General features: G+C 41.6%; 1 pseudogene across 1 annotated transcript in view; it reads left to right on the top strand.

Annotated features, from left to right (window-relative positions):
- Positions 1-12,121, top strand: part of LOC310811368 (cytochrome P450 3A27-like) — an 86,322-nt pseudogene that overhangs the window by 73,586 nt on the left and 615 nt on the right. The gene's annotated exons all lie outside the window — the stretch shown is intronic.

Raw genomic sequence — 12,121 nt, 5'->3', positions numbered from 1 at the left:
TTCCCAACAAGGTAACCCCTCTGCAGACTCCTATATAGTACTATTCATGTGGAACAGGAAATATGATAGTGACAGTATTTTAGAGGGTACTGATGAGTGTGTAACCCCTGTGCACTGCAGACTCCTACAGTATCTATTACTATTGCTTTGGAACAGATGGTTAGATAGGTGACAGTATTTTGCAGTGTGCTAATGTGTCTGTAGCATCTCTGTGCAGACTTCTACCCAGTATTATTCATTTGAAACAGGAAGTAGATAGGTGTTGTTGGAATCTTCAGAATAGTTAAAAGGCCAGTACCTGAGGACCTGAGGGATCTACAGGGTATATAACTTAAAAGCATGTCTGACATGCAGTGGTGTGCGTGACCATAGAGTGATTTCTAAACTAATACAATTATCTTAAAATAAATTATAAAACGAACAGGTTATTAGTGCAGAGACTTGAATGATATGTGCTCTCCATCTGACTCGTGCTGCTGCATTCTGTATCATTTGCCAATAGCTTTCTCTGGTCGACCAGACAGGAGAGTGTTACAGTAATCAAGGCTGCTAGTAATACAAGCATGCATTCGTCTCTCAGTGTCAGCCTGGGAGAGGAAAGGTTGCACCTTTACAGCTGTGTTCTGTAAAGGTCCTACCTGGACACTCGGTTTGCATATAAACATGTTGTTACTGCCAGGGGTGTTATAGGGGAGTGGACTCACCTTTCTGTCTCTGGGGGCTGCCTCTTCCAATCGTGTGCGCATGCAGAAACACAACAGCTAATGTCCAACACTGCAAGTTCATTTCGGGGGGTTATATTATTATAAGGGAGGATGTTGTCGTTTGGACAACTTCAGACAGAATTTCTCCACGATGGCAGATTTCCGACAAACTTACTTACTCTTCTTTAAGTGATACAAATATGTTTTAGTCACATTCTTGATATGGGTTTCAAAATTAAGATCTGAGTCAATGGTGACACCTCTGTTTTTTGCCTGGTGCTTAGTGTTACTGTAAGTAGAAGTGTCTTTAAGTATGCAGACAGTTTCTCTCTTTCGGTTTTTGCTCGAATGACTAGTTCTGTGACATCCATATGTCTGCAATGCATTTCACCAGGAAATCAATCAAACTGTTTGACTGGTGCTACAGAGTCGATAGTTGCCCTTAGTTTGGTGTTGAAGCTGGTTAATAAATCATTATCACAGGAGGAAGCTGTTGATGGTGTACTATTCATATTCATCATCATGAATCTCATCTGCTCAGCGACATGGCTAAATAAATAATAGAGGATGCAACAGGAGTAAGACCCTTTGTAATCACGAGGTCCAGGGTGTGGCAGTGGTTATGGGTGAGCCCAGTAACTCGCTTAATAAAGTCTGTAGAATTCAAGAGATTCATCAAATCCATGGCTGTCGAGTCAGTCTCATTGTCCACATGTAGGTTAAAATCACCAATGATAATAATCTTAGCATAATTTCAATGAAAGGTAGATGGGCCTTGGATGAAACCGTGATCTTTACATTTCTCATCCTTGTCATCAGGTGTCTTTATCACTCATTACTGTGCAACAGGAGGCTGATGGAGGTAGAAATGGGAGGACAGCTCATTGTAATTAGAGCTTGACAGACATATCTGATATTGGCCTTAAAGAAATATCGGGGAGTTATTCACCATGTTATATATAATATAGAGGAAACTGGACAGTACTTATTATGGATCATTTAACACAATTACACATGACACAACTGTGTTAACAGAGACACAATACGTCCTGCTCCTGTACATGTTTGTATATACTGTACATTTTCCCCTATGTCTGCTAAGGGCTTCACTGCTTTTTCCACTGTTTATGTGGCACATAGGATATTTATATGTAATTGGCCACTTACGTAAATGTGTTATTTTATATGTATGCACTTTATCTTGCATGTTTACAGACTCCCCCCATTCAATTTCACGCATTTCTATTTGGAGTATAAAAGGCACTAGATCACCTGCGGGTATATAAGCTGTGGCTTGCGCTGCGTTCTTCAGTTGGCAGTTAATACCTGAACCAGTAAAGACTGAGGACCAGACGACTCACTAGTGTGTTTTCCATTTATTCTTAAGCATAAGCATTAATACAGTTTGTCATTCATGTAGGCTTTCTATTTAGTGTACCGTTAGGCATAGTAGCATATGAAGTTTGTAGTTTGTTAGCGGTAATTGCGCTAGCTTGGTATCCTAAACGAGGACGAGTTAGCACTAGCTTGCCGTTTACGATGAGTGGTTGTTGTCAAATGACACCTGACAAAACATGTCGAAGGGAGTCTGGTGTAACGTTTGCCTGACTCCACTGATACAGATGTATATGTAGGATTTAATGTTAGAGTGTTTTGTAGTTTACATTTTCTTTGTTTTTCTTCGTTTTCTCCTAACGGTTAAGAGAAGGTAGACGGTTAGAGCCAGAGCCCGAACCGCTGATGAACAGCGCTGTAGTTTACCGTTGCCAAGGCAACCAGGCAGCTCACAGGTTGTACCATATTTCTAAATCATTATTTTTGATATAATACTGAAATGTTGATATTATATTGTTATTGTTTTACATTGTAATTTGTATTGTTCCAACTAAGTTCATTGGCAGTTAATACCTGAACCACGAGTATGTTTTCCATTTATCCCCCCCCCCTATTAAATTGCCCCAATACTTGGGCCAACTGTCCAAGGACGTAGGATGTATCTTTCGAGAGGGGGTGCTGCCTAAATGTTGTGTAAAGGGCTGTGCCATGGCTGCTGGTGGGCCGGTCGATCTGTGGGCTGCGGGGCCGGTGAGCGACACGATGTGTGGGCTTCGCGCAGATCCCCCCTACCTTAATCGAATAAGCACTAGGCCTACAACTCCTGTATATTTTCAGCCTACCTCAAGTCCGTGAACTGCCTTCAAGTAAACGCAAAGCTGTAAGAAGCAGGGCTGAAAATTAATCAAATTTAATCAAATCAAGCTCTATCATCCGTGGTGACAACATGTTACTGTACACTTGTTTGTATTCGTATGTTATCGTCCAGTCAAAGTAGCCTACAATTCAAAGCAACATTTCCCCCACAATCAGGACCTAGACCAACTGCAAAGAAATACCCTTAATTGGCTACTCTTTGTTGTTAGATCGCTGGGAAGTAATTCATCCGACTCGGCAGACAGTTTGATGTTTGATTGAACATCAAGTCAAATCGCGGTAATTTCGGTGAGCGCGCAATTCCAAAAACAGCTGTTTGTCAGTGAAAGAGCAGCGTAACAGCCTAAAAAGTGAAACGGGACGAGCTCAATCGTTGTTACAGAGAGAAATGTGGCTGCAAAATCAACCATTTTAAAGATCAACATTAAAACGAGACAGCTTTATAAATAACCTATAGAGGATGGACTATCGAAGAAAGATGATTGACAGAACAATATCAAAATGGTTAATTTGATGTTTTCAGGTAGGCCCTATCTAAAATATAACCAAACATAGTTGGCACTAATAGGTCTTAATCGACAGGACCTTTCCTTAAGTAAGTCGTAAGTTGACTTTGCAAAGGGCCTACAATTACTTACTGTACAGGCCTACATGATTTGCAATATAAATTGTGTCGGATATGTTGAATAAAAGGTAGATGTAGGCCTTTTTTAAAGGCAAAACTAGAGAGCCCCTTTTGGGAAATTGGGAACGCAACAGCCTATTCTTGAGAACATTGTGAGGTACCGCAATCTCTTTGCGAGGGAAGCCTGTTATCTAACGCAATCATATTTCTTGACGTTTCCCTGTCATTGTGTCTGTCATCTCCATCAGGAAGTTTCAAAGCACTATGCTACTGTATTTGATAACTACCCACTCACCCCATTCAGGATGGCTAAACATAGACAATATGTAAAGATCACTGGAGACAACTGAATGGTTTTATACTCAGAAAAGACAAATACATTCATAGAGACATTCTCGAGACTGCACCTGTAGTGTGTTCACTGTATGTCCACAGGAGTGTAAAGAGGATCAGGCTGCCCTGATGATGGAGGCAGCAGGACCGGCAGCTTTCGCAGCCTACACCCCACTCCCACAGAGGACATCAAGACGGGCTAAGGAAGTGGCTAAAGAAAGAAAGGAAGAGAAGGAGGGTTGGAGGAGGGAGATGGAGGAGAGAGCGGAAGAGGTGGAGGGAGCCCAAAACCTTCTGCATAAGGTGAAGGAGCACACCGATGCAGAGAAGGAGAGGCTGAAGGAGGAGAGAGAGAGGGTGGACAAGGACAGAGAAATGGTGGACAAGGACAGAGAAATGGTGGAGAGGAAGAGGAAGATAGTCAACCATCTTAAAGATAATATGGAGAGGAAGAGGAAAGTGTTGGATAGAGACACTGAGAAAGTGAATGAATGCAATGCAATACTCAGTCGCATTCAAAAGACGCAGGAAAATAACAAAAAGGATTTGGAGGAGAGGATTGTCCAGTTGGAAATAAAGGCGAAAGAGGTGGAGGAGGTGGAGAAAGTGACAAAGGAGATGGAGGAGACTTTCCAGAGGGAGATGGAAAAAACAAGAAATGAGATGAAGAGGAGAGAGAAGGAGGTGGAGGAGAGAGAGAGGGTGGTGCAGGAGAGAGAGAAGGAGGTAAAGAAGAGCGAAGAGAGATTAAAGATGAGTGAGAAGGAGACCGAAACAATGGAGGTGATGAAGAGAAGGGTAGAAGAGGTCGACAGAGAGATGGAGAGAATCCTAGAGGAGAAAGAAATGGAGGTGAAACAAGTGACAGAGAGGATGGAGGTGATGAAATGGGCAGAGGAGGAGAGAGAAAAAGACAGGAATGAGAAGAAGAAAGAAAAGGATATTGAATGGATGAGAAAGGAGTTGGAGGTGATGAAGAGAGTAGAGGAGGTGGAGAGAGAGAAGGAGAAAATCCTGGAGGAGAAAGAATGCGACGTTAAACGTGTGAGAGAAGAGATGGATGTGATGATAAAGAATATGGTGGAAAGGAGGGAGAGGGAAGTGAAAGAGGAGATGAGGATGAAGACAGAGATGGAGAGAGAGAGGGAGAAGATTGAAAAGGAGAAAGAAAAGGTTATTGAATGGATGAGAAAGGAGAGGGAGGCGGGTATGAAGAGAGAAGAAGAGATGGAGAGAGAGATGGAGAGAATCCTGGAGGAGAAAGAAAGGGAGGTGAAACAAGTGAAAGAGAGGATGGAGGTGATGAAATGGGCAGAGGAGGAGAGAGAGAGAAACAGGAGTGAGAAGGAGAAAGAAAAGGATTTTGAATGGATGAGAAAGGAGTTGGAGGCGATGAAGAGAGTCGAAGAGATGGAGAGAGAGATGGAGAGAATCCTGGAGGAGAAAGAATGTGACTTTAAACACGTGAGAGAAGAGATGGATGTGATAAAGAATATGTTGGAAAGGAGGGAGAGTGAAGTGGAAGAGGAGATGAGAAAGATTACAATAGATGTCGTGAAGTGGATGAAGACAGAGATGGAGAGGGAGAAGGAGAAGATTGAGAAGGAGAAAGAAAACGATATTGAATGGATGAGAAAGGAGATGGAGGCGGGTATGAAGACAGTAGAAGAGATGGAGAGAATCCTGGAGGAGAAAGAAATGGAGGTGAAACAAGTGAAAGAGAGGATGGAGGTGATGAAATGGGCAGAGGAGGAGAGAGAGAGAAACAGGAGTGAGAAGGAGAAAGAAAAGGATTTTGAATGGATGAGAAAGGAGTTGGAGGCGATGAAGAGAGTAGAGGAGGCCGAGAAAGAGATGGAGAGAATCCTGGAGGAGAAAGAAATGGAGGTGAAACAAGTGAAAGAGAGGATGGAGGTGATGAAATGGGCAGAGGAGGAGAGACAGAGAAACAGGAATGAACAGGAGAAAGAAAAGGATATTGAATGGGTGAAAAAGGAGTTGGAGGCAATGAAGAGAGTAGAAGTGGTCGAGAAAGAGATGGAGAAAATCCTGAAGGAGAAAGAAGATGACGTTAAACGCATGAGAGAAGAGATGGATGGGATGATAAATAATATGGTGGAAAGGAGGGAGAGGGAAGTGAAAGAGTTGATGACAAAGATTACAGAAGATGTCGTGAAGAGGATGAAGACAGAAATGGAGAGAGAGAAGGAGAAGACTGAAAAGAAAAGAGTAATGGCGGCGAACCTGGAGTTTGCCAGAGAGAGCATGGAGAGGGCTTTCCATAAAGGGAAACAAAATACAGGTATGCCCTCCATTATCTGCTTACAGTGCATTCTAAGCATGATCCTTTTGGCTTCTCAAATCACCTCAAAATAATTTAGATTTTATCTATACAAATGATAAGACAATTTTTCTCTTTCAGATATTTCAACACAGAGACAATTCTGGAAATCCACAACTATCCCGAACTTACTACCACAATAACTACCCTGCATACTACCACTATAACTACACTTGCCGTTTCAATTCTCTTTCATTAAAGTCATATTCAAAGGCAAACTGTGTGTCATGTTTGAAATGCTGTATTTTACAAGTTGCATAGCTGTAAACTATGTTGAGTGATGATGAGTTTAGGAAGAAAAGGTATGTAAAAAAATGAATACTCCTGCACACACGATTGTTACCTCTGCTTATTTATTGTGTCGACGTTTCGGTTTATGACCTTTATCAAAACATTTTTATCTGTGAGGTCTGTATTCCTAACACCACAAAAAGACAAAGTGGTGGTGTTAGGGTTTTTTACATTTACAAGTTGAGGAAGAAAAAACATGGCACATGTATGCACATGGGTTAGATTAGAAACAATCTGGGTAAACCTTAATTTGAAGAGGTATGCATGAGGTCTGTTATGTTTTTCTCTATATCCCATAATATTGATTACAATGATCAACATATTTGTACCCTGAAAAGAACCCAAACTGAACAAGTTCCCCATTATAAGTACCTGGGCATTTAGATAGATGATACACTTTTAAAATACATGTTGAAAAAGTGATCAAGAGTTTGCGAGTTAGACTTGTACTTGTTTTGTAAAGAAATGTCTTGCTTCACCTTTGATAATAGGAGGAAGATTGTCTTGGCAACGCTCCTCCCTGTCCGTGATTATGGTGACACAATTTAAAATCACACGACAGCCTCAATTCTTAAACCACTAGACCCGATTTATCACTTCATTTATCAGTTCATTTGTAGGCATGTTTTCTGTACCCACCATTGTCTTTTGTATCAGTCTGTGGGTTGGGATTCTTTGACGTTGAGAAGGGCTTATCATTGGATTTCATCTGTATATAAAGCAGTTCTTTTAAAACTCCCATTTTACCTCACATCATTGCTTTTATGGCGACTTAGTGGCGATCAAACTTGCAGCTTGTTACTATTTAATGTCCTACAAGTGATTACAGAATTGAGAAGAACTTTTTAGCTGCTGTGCTCCTTAGATATGGAATGATCTTCAGGCTAGACTGAGGTTGGAGCACTTGGTCCCTTACACTTGTACCATCATCTGCTTTTTAGTGGACAATTTATGCAATAAATACCTTTTTTACACAAACATCTTGAATCAGAATGGGTCAGCCCTAGCCTCTTACACAAACAGGGTCACAGTCAATGGGTACAAAACTGGAGCAAACATGTGTATACGAAGATACTGTACCTCGACTCCTTTCCAATCCAAAAGAAATGTGTGCTTCCCTTTCCCTTCACTCAAATGTTGTGGATGACATGTACATAAAGCTACACACTGGTGCAGGTGTGATGTTATGAGAGCTTTAGCATTTAGCATTTCCTGTGTCCAGGCGTTCTATTCACTTCTAATAGGACAAATGAAGGTACACTTGCCTCATAAGGCTCATTCTTGTTTCATTTGTCCTATTAGCTCCTACTGACCTCACTTTACACAGACACAGAGGAGGAGAGACTCAGACTCATTAGAAGTTTATTACTGGATCAGTTTACAAAACAAAGCAAAACAGCATGGAGCGTACAGTACAGCAGAGCTTGGAGTACCAGACATGAACACACACCTCACATGCACACACACATCGGAGCTGTCACAGTGGTATACCTTGGATCACACACAGACACACACACACACACACACACACACACACACACACACACCACACAAACACACACACACACTCACTCCATCTAGTTTGTTGACCTCTCCATTGATCATGGGGTTCTCAACCAGTGATGTCACCAGGTGGGCAAACTCTGCAGGGTCTCCCAGGCGCGAGGGGAAGAGCACTTGGCGGGCCAGGAATGAACGCACCTTCTCAGGTTAACCCGCCAGGAGAGGAGTGGAGAACAGACCTAAGGAGAGGGAGAGAGAGGTTGTCTGATATGGAGAGGAAGGGGGGGGGGAGGAGTGTGTGAAAGAGTGCGTATGTATGTGTGTGTGTTTACTGACTGGGTGCGATGGTGACCACACGGATGTCCATGGGTGCCAGGTCTCGGGCGATGGGTAGAGTCATCCCAACAATACCCCCCTTAGAGGCTGAATACGCAGCCTGACCCACCTACAGAGAGAGAGAGTGAGAGTGAAGGAAGGGGCTGTTGAGACAGTGTTTGTGTGTGTGTGTGTGTGTGTGTGTATGTGTGTGTGTGTGTGTGTGTGTGTGTGTGTGTGTGTGTGTGTGTGTGTGTGTGTGTGTGTGTGTGTGTGTGTGTGTGTGTGTGTGCGTGCGTGCATGGTGCAATGGAGGTCTTGGCGATCTGTTGGTTCTTGTGTGTGATTGGCTGACGGTACTGCAGCATGTTGACCTCTTCCTCACTGCAGGGTCTACTACAGTTGGAGCAGTCAGAGAGCACAGCCTGGGCCCCTGCAACCAAACATACACCCTGAAATATGGTTTGGACAAAGGATCCCAATGTCAAGATAATATTGCTGTAGGGAGGCTAGTCTATGACACAATACCATGTGGAAATGTCAATGATTTTCTAAAGATGAGTGGATAGTGGATAGTGGATAGTGGATAGTGGATAGTGCCTGGTGGGGTCGCAGACTTCAGGCAGATTGTTGACCTAATACGAAACATTAGTACTTTATTTGGACATTATATGATACTTTTGAAGCCCTGAAATAGTGGGAGTATGTTTACAAATGTTTTTTTAAAAACCCATTGAATTAAAGTTGAGAATCTCTACTTTGACCCCATAATAATTGTTTGATTTCAAATCCAAGTGTAGAGCTAAAAGAACAGAAAATGCTTCCTCTTTCCAATACTTATGAAGAGCACTGTATTCATGTTAATCAGTTGCTTCATTACTGTAATATGTGATGTGTTTTGAACTAGTATTTTGAAATACTGTTTTTCGGAGCCAATGATATAAAACAAGTGCATACATGTAAAGAACATAACACATTTTTAGAGGAGTTCAAATATGTAAAATTCAGTATTACTCGAAAGAAAATATTTGCCCAAAAATATTTGCCCCATAGTCCTTCTTGAATCAATGGGTCTGCAAACTATTAAAACCCGATAGGGATCAAACAGGCAGCAACTATTAGCAGGATGTTAAGATAAAGGCCGACAATAACATCACTGAGTGTTGCCCTCTGCGCAGGGATCCCCTTTCAATCATTCACTAGCCATGGCTTCAACTTCACCTCTCACATACTCTTTCGCCTGTGTTTCATGATCTGAAACACAGGTGTCATGACGGGATAAAATAATCACTTCAGCAGACGTGTCCGGGGTTACTCAGAAGAAGCGATTGAACCTGTAAAGATGGGTTACCTTCCGTACTTCTCCACCGAGACATGGACTCTCCTTGCCTTACTCACCTCTCTGATCGTAGTGTAAGAAGTTTTAATAAAAAATATTATTTGTTAGTTAGTTAGTTGTGATAATACATACAAATGATAGTATTGATAATTACAGTTATCTAACAGTTTCAATGATACCTATGACTTGATCGTTTTGCTTTTGTTTCAAGTCAGATTGTTGATTTATATTTGTTCTGACCAGGTATGGATACTGGCCATATGGAATATTAAAAAAACTAGGCATTCCTGGTCCCAAACCCATCCCTTTCCTCGGGACGATGATGGGATATAAGAAGGTTTGTAGAGATTAAGCCCATAAACAACAACATTGTAGACTCATCCATGATGTGTGTTGTTGTGGTGAAAGCCATGGGAGCTGAATATGAATTGTTTTACCCAGAAAAATGGGCAATAAAGCTTTTGAACGAAAACGAAAAGAGAGGAGTGGGAGCCGGTCTGAAGTGGAAAAGGGCCATCATAGACTAAGCCACAGTTCAGGTTTATGACAAGCATTTATGAACTGGCTATTTTTTTGTTTTGTTTTTTTGTTCCCAGGGTGGTTTCACCAATTTTGACACAGAGAGCTTCCAGAAATATGGGAAACTGTGGGGGTGAGTCTGCTAAACTGATCCTGGTTATTGTTAACTATGATGGATATATGTATCTCTCAGTGTCTACAGTATACACTCTTAAACCAGGCGGACACCGTGCGATTTTCACAAACACAGACGATCCAACTGACGAAATGGTCTCATACACCTAGACAAATGATCTGTCTTGATGCAATGTACACTGCCCAAGCAACAATTTCATGCTTCCCCATTAATAATTTGAATCTGTTATTGAGCGATTTAAGTTTTAAGCTTTTAAGTATTCTGTAGTATGGTCCCAAACACAACTTGTTTGACAACGTTTGACAACATCCTGGATTCTCATTGGTTGAGGCTCCTATATTGCCTCTGAGCACGTCTCAAACTGCATGAATAAAGAGTAGCCACGACATGTCAGAATTCAAATCGGAAGTGATTGTGTCTTCCCTCCATGTCATTGAAAGGGCAAAAATGTAATTAAAAAAAATAAAGAAAAAAAGGGTTCTAAAAGGATTCTTTGGTTGAATAACTCTTATGGGTTCCATTTGCAGTGCCCTGCGTAAGTAATGGGACAAGCATTTTTTCTTCTTTTGCATTATGCAAATGTCCAAATTAAGCACTCATGTTTAGTATTTGGTCCCCAATCCTTTGTATGCAAAAGTGCAAAAGTCTGTGACCCATTGACCCAACCAGACGCTGGGTATCTTCTCTGGTAATGCTCTGCCAGACCTATATTGCAGCGATTGTTGTTTGTTTTTTTAGGATGTTTTGCCCTCCTCTTCAGCAAATTAAATGCATGTTCTATAGGATTCTATAGGATTCACTTTTTGCCCCTGAATAATTTCCTAGTTGCTATGGCAGTATGTTTTGGGTCATTGTCCTGCTGTATGGTGAAATGCCGTCCAATGAGTTTGGAGCAATTAACTTGTACTTGGACTGACAAGATGTTTCTGAACACTTCCGAATTCATCCTCATCAAAGGAGACAAGTGAGCCAGTTCCAGTGGAAGCCATACATGCCCAAGCCATAACACCCCCTCCCCCATATTTCACAGATGATGTGGGATGCTGTGGATATTGGGCAGTTCCTTTTTTTCTCCACACTTTACACTTGCCATCACTCTGGTACATGTTTTTCCAGAACTCTGCAGGCTCTTTTAGGTACTTTTTAGCAAACCGTAACCTGGCCAGCCTGTTTTTGTGGCTAAGTAGTGGTTTGCACCTTGCAGTGTAGCCTCTGTAGTTCTGCTGGTGAAGTCTTCTGCGGATGGTAGTCTCTGACTCATTGACACCTACCTCCTGGAGAGTGTTCCTATGGGGCAGTTGTTTTGTTTAGTTTTTTTTAATTATGGTGAGCATTCTTTGGTTATCCACTGAAAGTCTTCCTTGCCATTTGCGATTTCTTAGCTCACCAGTGCTTTCTTTCCTTTTAATGAAGTTCCAAACTGTTGATTTTGGTAGGTTTAAGGTTTTGGCTATGTTTCATTTTTTTCTGATATTTCAGCATCATAATGGCTTCCCTGACTTTCAATAACATCTCTTTGGTCCTCATGTTGACAAGACACCAATAGCAGACTGCACAAATTATGTGACGGAACACACCTGACGAACACACCTGTCAAGCCAATTGTCCCATCACTTTTGTGTAGCCTGAAATAGGGGGATTATGCATAAAAGTGTTGTAATTTCTGAATGATAAACCAATATGTACACAAATAACATCAAATAAAAGATGAGAATCTCTACGTTCTCATTTCAACTCCAAAAAGAAGAAAAAATGCTTCACTGTCCCATTACTTTCGCACGGTACTGTATAACCTTCTGTGGAA

This window comes from Argentina silus, assembly GCF_951799395.1.
Source record: "Argentina silus genome assembly, chromosome: 10".
Taxonomy (NCBI): Eukaryota; Metazoa; Chordata; class Actinopteri; order Argentiniformes; family Argentinidae; genus Argentina; species Argentina silus.
Note: the sequence above shows the minus strand (reverse complement) of the source record. Positions and strands in the feature narration are given on the sequence as shown.